The following is a 14,968-nucleotide window of genomic DNA, read 5'->3' as shown; positions in this document are numbered from 1 at the left end:
AGGATGTGGTTTACGATTCCAATGATGACAAGTTTTCACAGTGCAACTCCTCAAACTATGCTTGCAGCAAACCGAAATGGCTGGGTTTTCAGGCTCATCCACTTGGGATTGTCTCACAAATTCCATCATCTTCCAAAGTGTCTCTCCAGGGCAGTTTTGACACTAAGGCCCTGTTCGTACATACGACTCAAAATAGCAGGTTCCATCTTGCCTCTCACAAGCCTGAAGCTTGCGGGTGTGTTTAGTGTAAAACATATAATTTACATGCTCAGCTCTGGTTGGACATTTAGGGCACCAGTATACATCATTAGAGGGACTTCTCAAGCAGCTTCAGAAACCCCTACCCCAGTCAGAAAAGTCAAAATCTCATTGCATTGGCCGGGAATCGAACCCGGGCCTCCCGCGTGGCAGGCGAGAATTCTACCACTGAACCACCAATGCTCAAATACTGGTTTTTCCCCTTTTTCCACTCTGACATTGGACCACTTTCCCCTCTGTTCCTTCCCGCCACAGTTTCCCTCTAGTGTGGTATGACTTGGAAATGTCTCAAAAACTCCAGTTTAATCTGATACTTCTCTCTTGGTAGTATCAGCTAGAGTAGTTTGATGTATGTGGAGTTTCATGCACTTGTTTTGGTGCTCTCTGTAAAATCTTGCATGTTCTATCTCTTGCAAGAGAGCTTTACTGGCTGGTGGGGCTCTCATGTATTTAAACCTCTAAGGATCATTTAGACGTCTTATGACAAAAAACAAAAGAGAATCTCTTCAAAACGGAGTCAGCTAACCTAAACAGATGAATGGATACTGTCAACTCAACAAGGACCACCAGTCAGCACTTACCACAAACTATTCAACACCACAAGATCTCTTCATGTACACCCTAAACATCTTCATATCTGACTATACATGATTCTAAGCAGAGCCTGGAACATAGAACAAAATACATGCCCAGTGTGAGGCTCAAACTCACGACCTTCATGAGACTGACGGGCTGCCTACTGCGGCAACAAGGCCCACAAAGGACAAAAACTGGATGGTTTTTCAGGGCCACATGCTTCTGTTTTCCCTCCCTTTCCCTCAGGAAAGTCAGGAAAAAGTTTGTCTCTTGTTCCCTCTGGTGTCTTGTGAGTTAGAAATGTCTGACAAACCTCAACATCTTCTGATGCGTCTCTCCTTGTAGTAACTATGACTCACTTACGTGGCTTGGCTAGGCAGAGTTTTCCAGTCACAAGGAGTCAGCACATAACACCATAACATCTCTGTTGGTACACCCTAAAGACTTTTATATCTGACTGTACATAGTTCCAGGTGAAACATGTAACAAAAAACGACCTTCAGATTATGAGACTGACGCTCTGCCTACCGCACAAATGAGGCCCACAACATACTGCTAAGGGCCAATTCATGCTTTTGTGTCTACGTGGCTGCGAGGGCTCACTTGGGTCTGTATGACATAAATTTTGTCATTTGCCCATGTCCATGAGGTCTAGGTGGATCCCCCTGTGGATGTCCACATGTATCACAAAATTTGTGATCACATGGACTGTACGCTATATGTGTGCTGGAAAAGCAAACAAGAATGCCTGTCTCATCTACTGTATGTATGTACTCTATTCCTATTTCTCTTCAATTGTCTCTTGTGGACAAATAAAGTGATTTGAATTGAAGTGAATTCTCAGTAAGCTGTTACTTTTCTTTTTTCAAATTGTTCTTGTTGTTCAGCAACATACAGGAACTCCTCAGCTACATTCTGACTGAACACAGTCCTGTGTAAAACAATATCAGGAGCTGTGTTGGTGTGGGCATGATGTTTAAAGTGCTGTTGAGACAATGAAATACGATCCAGCAAGTTTGATTGGAGTAACAGATTATTGTGTTTAAAAGCTGATCAGAAAAACACTACACAGAGGTTTGTAATACTCACAGTCTGGATTTTACAACTCTGGAAAGTTATCAGGCTGCAACCTTGCTTACTAGTGCGCACATGTGGAACACCAAAAAAAGTATTTATGGAACTGCATGTGCATGCACAGTCCTCATGCAAGTCTACAGCTGTCCATGGACACAGAAAGCATCAATTGGCCTTAAATGGGCGGTTACTCACTAGAAACTGCTGGTTGACTTTGTGGTGAGATTGTTTTGCCAACCACTTTGTTTCCAATGTAAAGAAAGGACTTTCCATTTAACTCAACATAATTCAATTTCACTTTTAAGCTAACAAAGTCAAGAAGGCCTTAGAGTGCTCTAAAAAATGGAAAACTGAAAATCTAAGGTTCCATGAAATCCTTACAAGTTCAATCTGTACTCCGTTTTGGAATACACTGAATGAAAAGTTGAAAGGATATTGCATTGGCCGGGAATCGAACCCGGGCCTCCCGCGTGGCAGGCGAGAATTCTACCACTGAACCACCAATGCTTACGTTCGCATAAATATATGTTTTCCACTGTCGCATTGGACCATTTTCCCCTCTGTTCCTTCCATACAAAGTTTCCTTTGAGTGTGGTATGACCTTGAACTGTGTCACAAAGTTCAGGTTACTCTGACATTTCTCTCTTGGTGGTAACTGCTAGAGTAGTTTTAGTGGTGATGGTAAAGTTTAGCTTGATTTGTTGGACACAGCACCCCATTTTCAACATCAGAAAGGTGCTCGGTGAGGGAGTTTAATGATAAGAGCACTTCGTTTCAAGCAAACTGACACATTAAACCCTGGTTCTGAGGATGTGAGCAACCTGCCAACAACTATTTTATCATTTACTCTTCATTTCCTTTCCTACTGCTCTGTCTACAGAGTGTCCTAAGCACCAAAGAGCAGGATGGAAATGTAACCATGAAATGTAGCCAGTTGCACTGGCTGGGAATAGAACCCAAGTTGTTAAGCAAACCGCAGCTCCTCTCCTCCAGGTCTTTCCTCAAGTGCACCTTATGAAGCCAAATACAACTCAGTCATGGAACATTTGCTTTTAACCAAAATAATTTAAGTACAATGTAGAAACTTAATATCTCTGTCACAGTGATAGATGATGATGAGCAGCTGGAGAAAGCAATGCAGAGCAAACTGAGACGACTGTCTCAGCCCCAGGTGTGTATTACGGGCTGATTTGTGTATTCAGTTTTATTTTCTCCTAAATTATGTCTACATTGTGGCCCATATGGGCGTTCTAAGTTTCTTCAAGACTGTACAGCAGTGGTAACAAATATGGTAATAAAGTAAATAAATAAATTATGCAATATAAAGTAAATAGAGTTTATTGGTTTTAATTGAACCATACACCTGATCCACCACACAGTAAGATGTTTTCATAACTACTCTGAAGATGTTACTGTGGCCAATCTATGATGATAATAATAACATGTGAAAATGACTACATGTCACTAATTATGTTTTTGTTTTTCATCCTTTTTCCCCACAGCTGGGAAAAAGGATTCTACTTTGTTGTTCAACTTCTACTTTTGTCCCTCAACTGGCACAGAGACCAGATTAGGATATAAGCAGCTGGACCTTTTCTTATCATCAGAAAGTGTTGATGAGGACAGAGCGCCAATCTCTGGGACCGTTTTGTATTTTTTCCCCCAGATTTAATGAAATACACTTGTAACACCAGCACTGAGATAAACTTGTTGCTCTATCTTTCAGTAATTCCTGTCCTTAATGGTGAAATATAACATACTGGAGTTGCAGCTTTCTGTCAACTTGAAACTGTGATGGTTAGCTTAGTATGCCTATAGGAAGTAGTGACCACTTGTACTTAAAGTTACCTGTATTTAACCTGCGTGCAGCTGCAGCTGGGCTCTGGTGTTGGCAGCTGAGTGAAAACACCTGAATCGTTTAGGCCCTGAATACATAAAGACTCACAATAGGCTCCATCTTGCCTCTCACAAGCCTCAAATTTACGGGTGTGTTTAGTGTAAAGCATATTATTTACATACTCAGCTCTGGTTGGACATTTAGGGTACCAGTATACGTTATGAGAAGGACTTCTCTCACAGCTTCAGAAACCACTACCCAAACAACTTCCCAACGTCAGAACTGGGGACATCTCACTCAAGCTCTATTTCTGCCACTTTTCATGTTTACAACCGAGTGCAACGTTATGATACCTGATGGGAGTGTCATTATTCCCAGATTGAAACCCTTATCAAGTCTCTGCTCTCTCTATGGTGGCCAGCTTTTCACCCTGCCTACGAGTGTGCCCATTCAGAACAGCAAACACTTCTGCCTTCCAACACGATCTGACAACACATCTTACAAACCAGTTTTTATTTTGCATAACCTGGGACAGTAATTGTTTTACCATTTTCTCTTCATTCCATTCCCCTTTGTGTCACCTACAGATTGCCCTAAGCCTCAAAACGCCTGTTGCATTGGCCGGGAATCGAACCCGGGCCTCCCGCGTGGCAGGCGAGAATTCTACCACTGAACCACCAATGCTCACATAGTGAAATTTCTTTTCCCACTGTGGCGTTGGAAAGTTTTTAACTTTGTGGCAGGCGAGAATTCTACCACTGAACCACCAATGCTCACATAGTTAGATTTCTTTTCCCACTGTGGCGTTGGAAAGTTTTTAACTTTGTTCCTTCCCACCACAGTTTCCTTCTAGTGTGGTATGACTTGGAAATGTGTCAAAAACTCCAGCTTACTCTGATATTTCTCTTGGTCGTACCTGCTAGATTGATGTCTGTTTGATGTAGATGTGGAGTTTCATGCACTTGTTTTGGTGCTCTCTGTAAAATCTTGTATGTTCTGATTCTTGCAAGAGAGCTTTACTGGCTGGTGGGGCTCTTGTGTATTTAAACCTCTATGGATCATTCAGAGCTCTTTTGACAAAAAAACAAAAGAGAATCCCCTGAGAACAGAGTCAGCTCACCTAAACTGATGAATGGATACTGTCAACTCAACAAGGACCACCAGAGGCCTCACAGTGAAAGTCTCTCACAAAGGTAAAACTCAGCCAGCACTTACTACAAACCATTCAACACCATAACATCTCTGCTGGTACTCCATAAACACCTTCATATCTGACTATACATGATTCCAGGCAGAGCCAGACATAGAACAAAACACCTGCCCCGTGTGAGGCTCGAACTCACGACCTTCAGATTATGAGACTGACGCGCTGCCTACTGCGCCAACGAGGCCCTCAACACAGTACACTCCAAATGGGAGGTTAATTGTGCACAAATGCTTCAGCTGCTGGGTTGTTCCACCATTTCACCAGCACTGAGATAAACTTGTTGCTCTATCTTTCAGTAATTCCTGTCCATAATGGTGAAATATAACATACTGGAGTTGCAGCTTTGTGTTAACTTGAAACTGTGATGGTTAGGGTAGCATGCCTATAGGAAGTAGTGACCACTTGTAGCTAAAGTTACCTGTATTTAACCTGCGTGCAGCTGCAGCTGGGCTCCGGTGTTGGCAGCTGAGTGAAAACACACCTGAATCATTTCACATTAACAACTCACCTTCAGACAAACCTCACAACAAAATTGCAAGCACCACCAGCTTCAACATCACTGAAACAACAGCACAAAACACAACATTAGAGGTCTATTATGCTATTATGAGAAGTGTAAAAATATTTTCGGTTCATTATGAAACGTGGCGGGACAAATTAGACTATGGCAGGCTCTAGGTAATTAATGGGAAATACTGGAGTGTATCTAGCAACACAGGCAAACCTGTGCATGTAACAAAACTCCAGTTTTTTTTTCACGCACACATCTACGTCCCAATCAAAACAGCCACCTGTATACAACCACTGATCCAAGGTAAATAGGTACTCGGTAGTACCGACGTAATTCGGTCCATACCCTTAAAAGTACTGAGTTCGGTACCCAACCCTAGCAGCAAACCAAAATTGTTGTGTTTTCAGGCTCATGCAATTGGGATCGTCTCTCATATTCCATCATCGTCTGAAGTCTCTCCTGGAAGTTATGACACTAAGGCCCTGAATACATAAAGACTCACAATAGGCTCCATCTTGCCTCTCACAAGCCTCAAATTTACGGGTGTGTTTAGTGTAAAGCATATAATTTACATACTCAGCTCTGGTTGGACATTTAGGGTACCAGTATATGTTGTGAGAAGGACTTCTCTAACAGCTACAGAAACCACTACCCCAACAACTTCCCAAAGTCAGAACTGGGGACATCTCACTCAAGCTCTATTTCTGCCACTTTTCATGTTTACAACCGGGTGCAACATTGTGATGCCTGACGAGAGACTCTGAGCCACTCTAGTTTGACCATTTCCCACTGCGCTGTCTACAGAGTGCTTCTAGCCTCTAAAACCTTGATGCATTGGCCGGGAATCGAACCCGGGCCTCCCGCGTGGCAGGCGAGAATTCTACCACTGAACCACCAATGCTCACATTCTTTTATTCCTTTTTCCACTCTCACATTGGATTATTGTTCCCCTTGTTCTGTCCTGCCATAGTTTCCAAGTGTGGTATGACTTGGAAATGTGTCAAAAACTCCAGCTTACTCTGATATTTCTCTCTTGGTAGTACCTGCTAGATCGATGTCTGTCTGATGTAGATGTGGAGTTTCATGCACTAGTTTTGGTGATCTCTGTTTTGTCTCTTGCAAGACAGCTTTACTGGCTGTTGGGGCTCTTGTGTATTTAAATCTCTACGGATCGTTCAGACTTCTTACGACAAAAAACAAAAGACAATCCCCTAAAAATAGAGTCAGTCACAGAGTCACTAAACTGATGAATGGATACTGTCAACTCAAGAAGGACCACCAGAAGCCTCCCAGTGAAACTCCCTCACAAAGGTCAACCTCAGTTAGCACTTACCACAAACCATTCAACACCATAACATCTCTGCTGGTACACCATAAACACCTTCATATCTGACTATACATGATTCCAGGCAGAGCCAGACATAGAACAAAACACCTGCCCCGTGTGAGGCTCGAACTCACGACCTTCAGATTATGAGACTGACGCGCTGCCTACTGCGCCAACGAGGCCCACAACATACTTCCTTCCAAATGGGAGGTTACTCGTGCACAAATTGCTTCAGCTGCTGGGTTGTTCCACCATTTCCCTGTTTCCTTAACAACTGCTTTATCTACATCGGGCCCTATCACAAATTGGGCCATGACAAAAGAGGGAGACACACACAACCAAGTCAATTTAACTATTTATTGAAAAAAGGAATAACATAAGAAGAATCTAAACTAACAGTGGTATGTGTCACCAAGATCAGCAGTTTAGATGAGTGTATGAGTAAGGAAGTTTGTAGGTGCAATGTTGTATGGTACAGAAACAAGCCAAATGCCAACAAAAAACCAAAGTGAGGAGAGCACACAGCAACTGAACTTGAAGAGGATTTTTGAAAGAACACTGGCAAGATTACTAACCAGAAGAAAAAAAAAAACAACACTACACAATAAGTTGATTATCACAACTTACCCCCCCCAAACATCCTGCCAGTTCACAAACCATTCCCACTGCAACCTCTCAACCTATAGGGAACAAATTTAAAGGAATAAAAGGGGAGAGGGAAGACCAGGAGATGAACAAATAAACTTAAAAGCCACTAACCCAAAACTGGATTGAGTCTGCAACCACATTGCCATGGCCTTTAATGTTTCAGATGTCCAGATCATAAGACTGCAGGTGTGACCACCTAATCAGCCTCTGGTTAAGGCATTGTAGGGTGTGCAGAAAGGTTAATGGGTTGTGGTCTGTGTAGACCACCACTGGTGCCACCCCAGACCCCACATAAACTGCAAAATACTGCAGCGCCCTGACAAAAGTAAGAGCCTTTGTCTCAACAACTGAGTAGTTTAACTGATGTTGGTTAAACCTCTTAGAAAATAAACTAACTGGCATCAACATGGCTTCTGCCCCTATAGGGCTTGTAACCACTTGCAAAACAACAGGATAGTCAAAATAGGGTGCAGCCAGCACTGGTGCTGACCGCAAAAGAGACTTTACATTACCAGAAGCTTCCTGGCACTCAGTTGACCACACAAACTGAGCCCTGGCCTTCAGTTTATCAGTACGTGGAGCCACAAAAGTCCAACAGTTCTTACAGAAACTGTCACAAAGAGCAGCAGGAGATGGACCCAAAAGCAGAAGACTAAAGGCTGAAGAAAACCCCTTTATTAAAGACTCACGCAGGCCAAAAACAAAGCTGGCAGGTCACAGCAAAACCTGAACAACACAGGACTGAGCAGAGCAGAACAATACACAACAAAACCAATGATCCAACAAAGAATGAACTGAAATGACTTAAATACAAACAGAATTAATGAGGGAATGAGGAACAGGTGACTAGACAAGGAACAGGCAAGAAGCTGATAGGCTGAAGGAAACACTGGGAGCAGGGCAAGACTAATGAGGTTGATAGAGAGCAGGTGTGTGGATGAGCAGAGGAGGGAAAAGCAAGCACAGAAACACAGTAGGGAAACAGAGCAAACAGAATACCAAAAATACAGAAAGCACAAGTAGGCTCAAGAAACCCTCAAATGCCAGCAGGCCAAATGCAAACAAAAAACACTCTAAATAGGCTGCAAGATAAACTAACAAATGCAAACTCTTAAACTCCAAAACATATATCTCTTCCATAACCCAAAGACTGATTCACCACTTGGAGTGTGAATTTCATGAAAAGCATTGAACCTGGAGGCTAGATTTCACTTCAGTTCTGTATGCTCTTCCAATTGAGCACATGTATAATGAACTGGGCAGTAAAATGTCTACACAAAGGTTCAATGCAGTGAACAACAGTATCTCAAGTGGTCCTTTAATATAATCTGCAACATATTTTATCTGTCCTTACACTCAGTCCAGATTAACAAACAGGGGAAAAGACTGAGGGCAACTGGTGGACTGATGGAGGGATACAAGGCCAGAAACAGTTGTAATACCCCACCATCCCGAGAAATCTCATGAGCTACTTTTTAGTGGCCAGCTGCATAAACTGCTCAACTGCCAACACGCACAGGAGCCACACGCCCCTGTCCACCCATCCAACCCAGGTAAATCACAGCTGCATGAACAAATTCACACTTCGCAAGACTCACTGTGAGCTTTGCTTCTGCCAAACAGCACTCTAACCCCCTGCATGTGAGAAAACCAAGAATCACTGCAGACCAATAAATCATCTAAGTAAACTGCACAACCAGCCAGCCCAGCCACCACATGATTCACCAGAAGTTGAAAAGTGGCCAGCGCATTTCTTGATCCAAATGGTGTGACTTTATAGGAATACAGCCCAGATGGAGTGATAAAAGCTGCCACTTCCTGTGCTCTTTTGGACAAGGGCACCTGCCAGTAACCCTTCAGCAGATCAAATTTGCTGACATACTTGGCAGCACCAACCTGGTCTATGCAATCCTCCATACGAGGCAATGTAAGAGGATCTGACTTCATTACCTTGTTGACCTTTCAAAAATCTGAACAGGACTTGGTGTCACTTTTAGGCACTAACAAACATGGAGAAGCCTAGCTTGATGGGGAAGGCACCGCAATATCATTGTCAACCATAAACTTCACATCAGCATCTAAATATTTACGCTTCTCAGGAGAAACTCTATAAAAATGCTGACGGATAGGCTGTGCATCACCCACATAAATATCATGCTCAACCTGACCATTGCGGGATGGCCCGTCACCAAACAAACCTAAATAGTTCAAAATAGGCTCTTCAAAGTTCAAAGTCTGTGCTTCTGGCAAATGGCCAAGCAAGCAGGGTCTCTGGATTGTGACAACAACCCCTCATCAGGCTCAAGAACAGCATCGTCCATACACTCACCCAAAACCATTCCCACCGTACCAGCTACCAAGGCAGGACACCGTTGATCCCTGCTGGTCAGCACCAGACGCACTAGAAGAGTGAGCATAGTAAAGTTCAAGCAAATTGACATTGAACGGTTTCACAGGCTTCCTACGACCAGGAGTTGAAATCAAATAATTTCGGTCTGAAATACGTGTCACCACTGGATAGTAAAAATAGCCTATATATAATAGTTTACACGCCAGTACGTGTGCAGCTGTTTACCTGCAGTTTACGTGAAACCGGGTGATTTTACTTTTTAAAGAAAAGTCTGACATTAATGTTTTATTAAAAATCAACTGAGGTGTGGCATGCTGTTAATACTGCTGCTGTTTTTGTTTGTATTATATTTAATTTAACCTCTTTCTCATTATCTGACACACTGACACAAATCCTACTGTGTTTCAATCTGAAGGGGAAAATATAAAATAGTAAATTTGAATTAATAAAGATGATGAATATTATTAATCTAGATATGATGACCAAATACGTAGAGCAGAGTGAAAAACCTGTACACCTGTGCTACAAATCACTATTAAAATGACATAAGAGTTGATATTTGCTATATAAGTGCTTTTTGATTACACAGAAAAAAGATAATATTTAGGAAATTACAAAATATTATAGGTGAAAAATAGGGTGGGAAAGTACTTTGTGGTACCCACCAGGGTTTATCTGCACCACTGACAAATATTCTATTAGCATTTGACTTCAATGAAGTTTCAATTTCAATGGCCTTTTTACAAGGTCTCAGACCTTAATCAGTTCGTAGGCTTGAGGCATGTCAACAATTGTCATTAGGAAATGTCAGCTGGTGCCAGTTTCAAAACTTACAAATAGTCTGATTTTTCAAACCTTGTGCAGACACTCAGCAGCCATGGGCTCCTCTAAGCAGCTGTGTGAGACTCAATAATGAAAGTTATTGATGCCCACAATGCAGGGGAAGGCGACAAGAAGATAGCAAAGTGTTGTCAGCTTGCAGTTTCCACTATACGAAATGTAATTAATAGATAGCAGTTTAAGGGAACTGTGGAGGTCAAGATGAGATCTGGAAGAACAAGAAACTCTTAGAGAGAACTGCTTGTATGCTGGTCAGAAGGGCAAATCAAAATCCCCATTTGACTGCAAAAAACATGCAGGAAGATTTGGCAGACTGAGGAGTGGGGGTGCACCGTTCCTCTGTGGAGCAATGCTTGCATTAACAAGACATTCATGGAAGAGCCAGTAGAAGAAAACCTTACCTGCGTCCTAATCATAAAATCCAATGTCAAAAGTATGCAACAGAACATGTACAGAAGCCTGATGCATTGTGGAAACAAGTAGTGTGGACTGATGAAGTTAAAATAAACTCTTAGGACACAATCAGCAAAGGTATGTTTGGAGAAAAAATGTCTTTATGTCTCTGAGTTTGTCCCTTTTTTCGTCTGATGTCTTGTGAGTTGGGAATGTCTGACAAACCTCAACATCTTCTGATGCGTCTCTCCTGGTAGTAACAATGACGCACTTCCATGGCTTACCTAGACAGAGTTTTCTAGTCACAAGGAGTCAGCATGCAACACATAAACTATTCAACACCATAAGATCTCTGCTGGTACACCCTAAATACTTGTGTATCTGACTGTATGTGGTTCTAGGTGAAACATGTAACAAAACTCCTGCCCCGTGTGAGGCTCGAACTCACGACCTTCAGATTATGAGACTGACGCGCTGCCTACTGCGCCAACGAGGCCTGCAACACACCCTTCAGGCCAATTCAGACTTCTTCATCCATGTGACTGTGAGGGTCTGTGTTGTAAACTTTGTCATCCACAAAGTCTGCGTGGATCCCTCTGCAGACGTCCACATGCAGCTCAAAATTTGTGGTCATGCGGACTGTACAGATAGCAAGTGAGCCACCTGCGCATGTGCTAGAAAAGCAAACAGGAATGCCTGTCTGATCTACTGTATGTATGTACTGTATTCCTATTTCTCTGCAATTACCCTTTGGAGACAAATAAGGTGATTTGAATTCAACTGAATTCTCAGTAAGTTGTTACTTTTCTTTTTTCAACTTTCTCTTGTTGTTCAGCAACATACAGGAACTCCTCAGCTACTTTCTGACTGAAGACAGTCCCATGTAAAACAATATAAGGAGCTGTGTTGGTGTGGGCACGATGTTTAAAGCGCCGGTGAGACATTAAATACGATCCAGCAAATCTGGTTGGAGTAACAGATGATTGTGTTTAAAGGCTGATCAGAAAAACACTGCACAGCGGTTTGAAAAACTCATAAAACTAGATTTTACAACTCAGGAAAGTTATCATGCTGCAACCCTGTGTACTAGTGTGCACATGTGGAACATGTCTGTGTCTGTGGACCTCCAAAAAAGTATGTATGGAACTGTGTGCGCATCTGCAGTCCATGTGCAAGTCTACAGCTGTCTGCGGCACATGGAAAGCATGAATTAGCCTTAAATGGGTGGTTACTCACTAGAAACTGCTAGTTGACTTTGTGGTGAGATTGTTTTGCCAACCACTTTGTTTCCAATGTAAAGAAAGGACTTTCCATTTAACTCAACATAATTCAATTTAACTTTTAAGCCAACAAAGTCAAGAAGTCCTTAAAGTGCTCCGAAAAACAGCAAACTGAACATCTAAGATTCCATGAAATCCTTACAAGTTCGATCTGAACTCCTTTGTTGATTACACTGAATGAAAAATTAAAAGCTCATTGCATTGGCCGGGAATCGAACCCGGGCCTCCCGCGTGGCAGGCGAGAATTCTACCACTGAACCACCAATGCTTACATGTATATTTCAGTTTTTCCACTGTGGCGTTGGACTATTTTTTTCTCTGTTCCTTCCCTACAGAGTTTCCTTCTAGTGTGGTATGACTTGAAAATGTCTCACAAACTCCAGGTTACTCTGACATTTCTCTCTTGGTGGTAACTGCTAGACCAGTTTTAGTGGTGATGGTAAAGTTTAGCTTGTTTTGTTGGACAGAGCTCCCCATTTTCAACATCAGAAAGGTGCCTGGTGAGGGGGTTTAAAGATCAGAGAAGCACTTTGTTTCAAGCAAACTGACGCATTAAACCCAAGTTCTGAGGATGTGATCAACCTGTCAACAACTATTTCACCATTTTCCCATGTTCCCTTCATTTCCTTTCCCACTGCTATGTCTACAGAGTGTCCTTAACAGGATGAAAATGTAACCATTAAAGGTCGAGTCAGTGATTCTACTCTCAATACACTTTTTGTCAAATTCAACAAATATCTCCTCACAGTCCGCTAGCTGTCTGTTCTGTGTGTGCTGGAAAAAAATCCAGCGCCCATACATAGCACTGGCTCTGTAAACAGGCATGTAAACACAGTAGCTTGGAGCACACCATACAACACTACTACAGCCAATCAACAGAGTGCGTTTTTGCAAACGACAGGGGGAAGTCATGAGAGCAGCTGTCTGTCTGAGGACATGACAGTCTCCTGTCTCCAGCATCTGTTTAATGGTGGGGGAGGGCTGGCGAACTGGAGAGAGAGACCGTGGCCAATTCACAGAGAAAGTGTTTTCTCACAGAACAGATACACTTCCATTTTATCAATCCACACTGAATCCGAGATAGTCTCATAGAGAACCCCATGTTTTTTTTATGCTCCAAGTCTGTTTGCGCAAGCAGGCAGGCAGCTGTTTAAATCACATGAATATCCTGCTGTATATGTGTTTTCAATTTATTAACCATATCAATGAATCAATAAATACAACCAATACTGATTTCTTCCTGTGGAGCTGACATGCAAACTATTTTGGTTCAGTTAATTTCTGTTGTCAGTCAGCCTGGTGAAGGCATGTTGACGTTAGCATTTAGCTCAAAACACTGCTGTGTCTAAATACAGCCTCACAGAGAGAGAGAAGCACTATTGGAGGGGTGAACAGACATGGACACAAGACTGGCATGCCTATCGATAGTAATGTTGGTTGAACAGCATACTGTACAAAATATTATAGGAAACTATCAAAAGAAACTTCAAGCAGAGCTGTTCTGCTGTCAAACATATTTAAAGATCCCCACCTCGTGTTTCTGATATGGCTTTTCCAGAAAAAAATCCTATTATTACCATGTTAAAATCCTAAAAATGGCATCTACTCCTTCTACCTTATTAAATATTCTAGGATCTATAAATATGTAAATATCATTAATCTCAGAAGTTTAACTGCTGAACACAAGATGTCTCCTACTTCACTAAGAAGTTCATTCTGTGTCTGCGCACTGGATGCTTCAAGTTTCCACATCACACTTGTGTAGGTTTCCTATTGGACCAATATCGGCACAACTAGCTGTGATGTCACAAATCCTACTCATATGCCTGCCCCTTAAAATCAGATTTTCAATGAGCACAGAAAAACTTTCCACTTTCAGCAGATGAATGTGAAAACAGCCCTCTAGTGTCAAACTCTGCACATATATCATTCTGCACAGTGAAGCATCCAACAGTAGGAACAAGAAGAAAAACATATTTATGAGTGGAGGGGGACTAATTTTGATGTAGCTCTGCAGCATTATTAGAGAAAAGATAATCAGCATATACCCAATATTGGAGTATCATGTTTAAAAAATAAAAAAATAAAACATCAGCGGCACAGAAGCATGTGACTTTCCATAGAGCATTAGAGTTCCTGTAAACATATAATATATTGATCAAGCTTATTCAATAGAGAATATGTCACCCTCTCATAAGCAGCCAATTGAGCCATTGTTGTAGCCCATTCCTCATAAGGGGCTGTTTCAATTTTACTAAAAATGATTTTGGTTTCCACTGCATACTCTCTGTTCCAGTGAAACAGCCTGTTTTCTTATTTTTTTAACTTCTGTTTTTCTTATTTTATTTATTTATTAGATTATTATTATTATTATTATTATTATTATTATTATTATTATTATTATTATTATTTGACCTCAGTACTTCTAAACTGCTGGTTACGTCCCTGCCTAGCAACTCAGGTTCCTTGGTACAGAAATAGAAACTTGTGATGAAAAAATAAATAACTTGTGATCAAACAGTTTCAGTTACTCATACTTTACTAATGATTACTCACCAGGAAGTTGAAAGCTGAGGACAGTTTTTCTTTCACTCTGTTTCTCTGTTGCTCTCTTTGGACCTGATCTGAAATTAATCACAAGTGACCATGAGTGACACAATTTTACCT

The 14,968-nt window shown here is 41.7% G+C and overlaps 8 non-coding genes across 8 annotated transcripts; all 8 read right to left on the bottom strand.

The window, feature by feature from the left end:
- Window positions 1–370: 370 nt before the first annotated feature.
- Window positions 371–441, bottom strand: trnag-gcc. The gene has a single exon. It is a non-coding gene; the product is annotated as a tRNA-Gly (tRNA).
- A 1,903-nt stretch (window positions 442–2,344) lies between these two features.
- trnag-gcc lies at window positions 2,345–2,415 on the bottom strand. Its single transcript has one exon. It is a non-coding gene; the product is annotated as a tRNA-Gly (tRNA).
- Window positions 2,416–4,358: 1,943 nt separating this feature from the next.
- Window positions 4,359–4,429, bottom strand: trnag-gcc. The gene has a single exon. It is a non-coding gene; the product is annotated as a tRNA-Gly (tRNA).
- Window positions 4,430–5,063: 634 nt separating this feature from the next.
- Window positions 5,064–5,136, bottom strand: trnam-cau. Its single transcript has one exon. It is a non-coding gene; the product is annotated as a tRNA-Met (tRNA).
- Window positions 5,137–6,293: 1,157 nt separating this feature from the next.
- trnag-gcc lies at window positions 6,294–6,364 on the bottom strand. The gene has a single exon. It is a non-coding gene; the product is annotated as a tRNA-Gly (tRNA).
- Window positions 6,365–6,899: 535 nt separating this feature from the next.
- On the bottom strand, window positions 6,900–6,972 carry trnam-cau. The gene has a single exon. It is a non-coding gene; the product is annotated as a tRNA-Met (tRNA).
- Window positions 6,973–11,444: 4,472 nt separating this feature from the next.
- On the bottom strand, window positions 11,445–11,517 carry trnam-cau. The gene has a single exon. It is a non-coding gene; the product is annotated as a tRNA-Met (tRNA).
- A 981-nt stretch (window positions 11,518–12,498) lies between these two features.
- trnag-gcc lies at window positions 12,499–12,569 on the bottom strand. The gene has a single exon. It is a non-coding gene; the product is annotated as a tRNA-Gly (tRNA).
- Window positions 12,570–14,968: the final 2,399 nt, after the last annotated feature.

This window comes from Thunnus albacares, chromosome 24 (genome assembly GCF_914725855.1).
Source record: "Thunnus albacares chromosome 24, fThuAlb1.1, whole genome shotgun sequence".
Taxonomy (NCBI): Eukaryota; Metazoa; Chordata; class Actinopteri; order Scombriformes; family Scombridae; genus Thunnus; species Thunnus albacares.
This window is presented reverse-complemented; position numbering and strand designations above follow the sequence as displayed.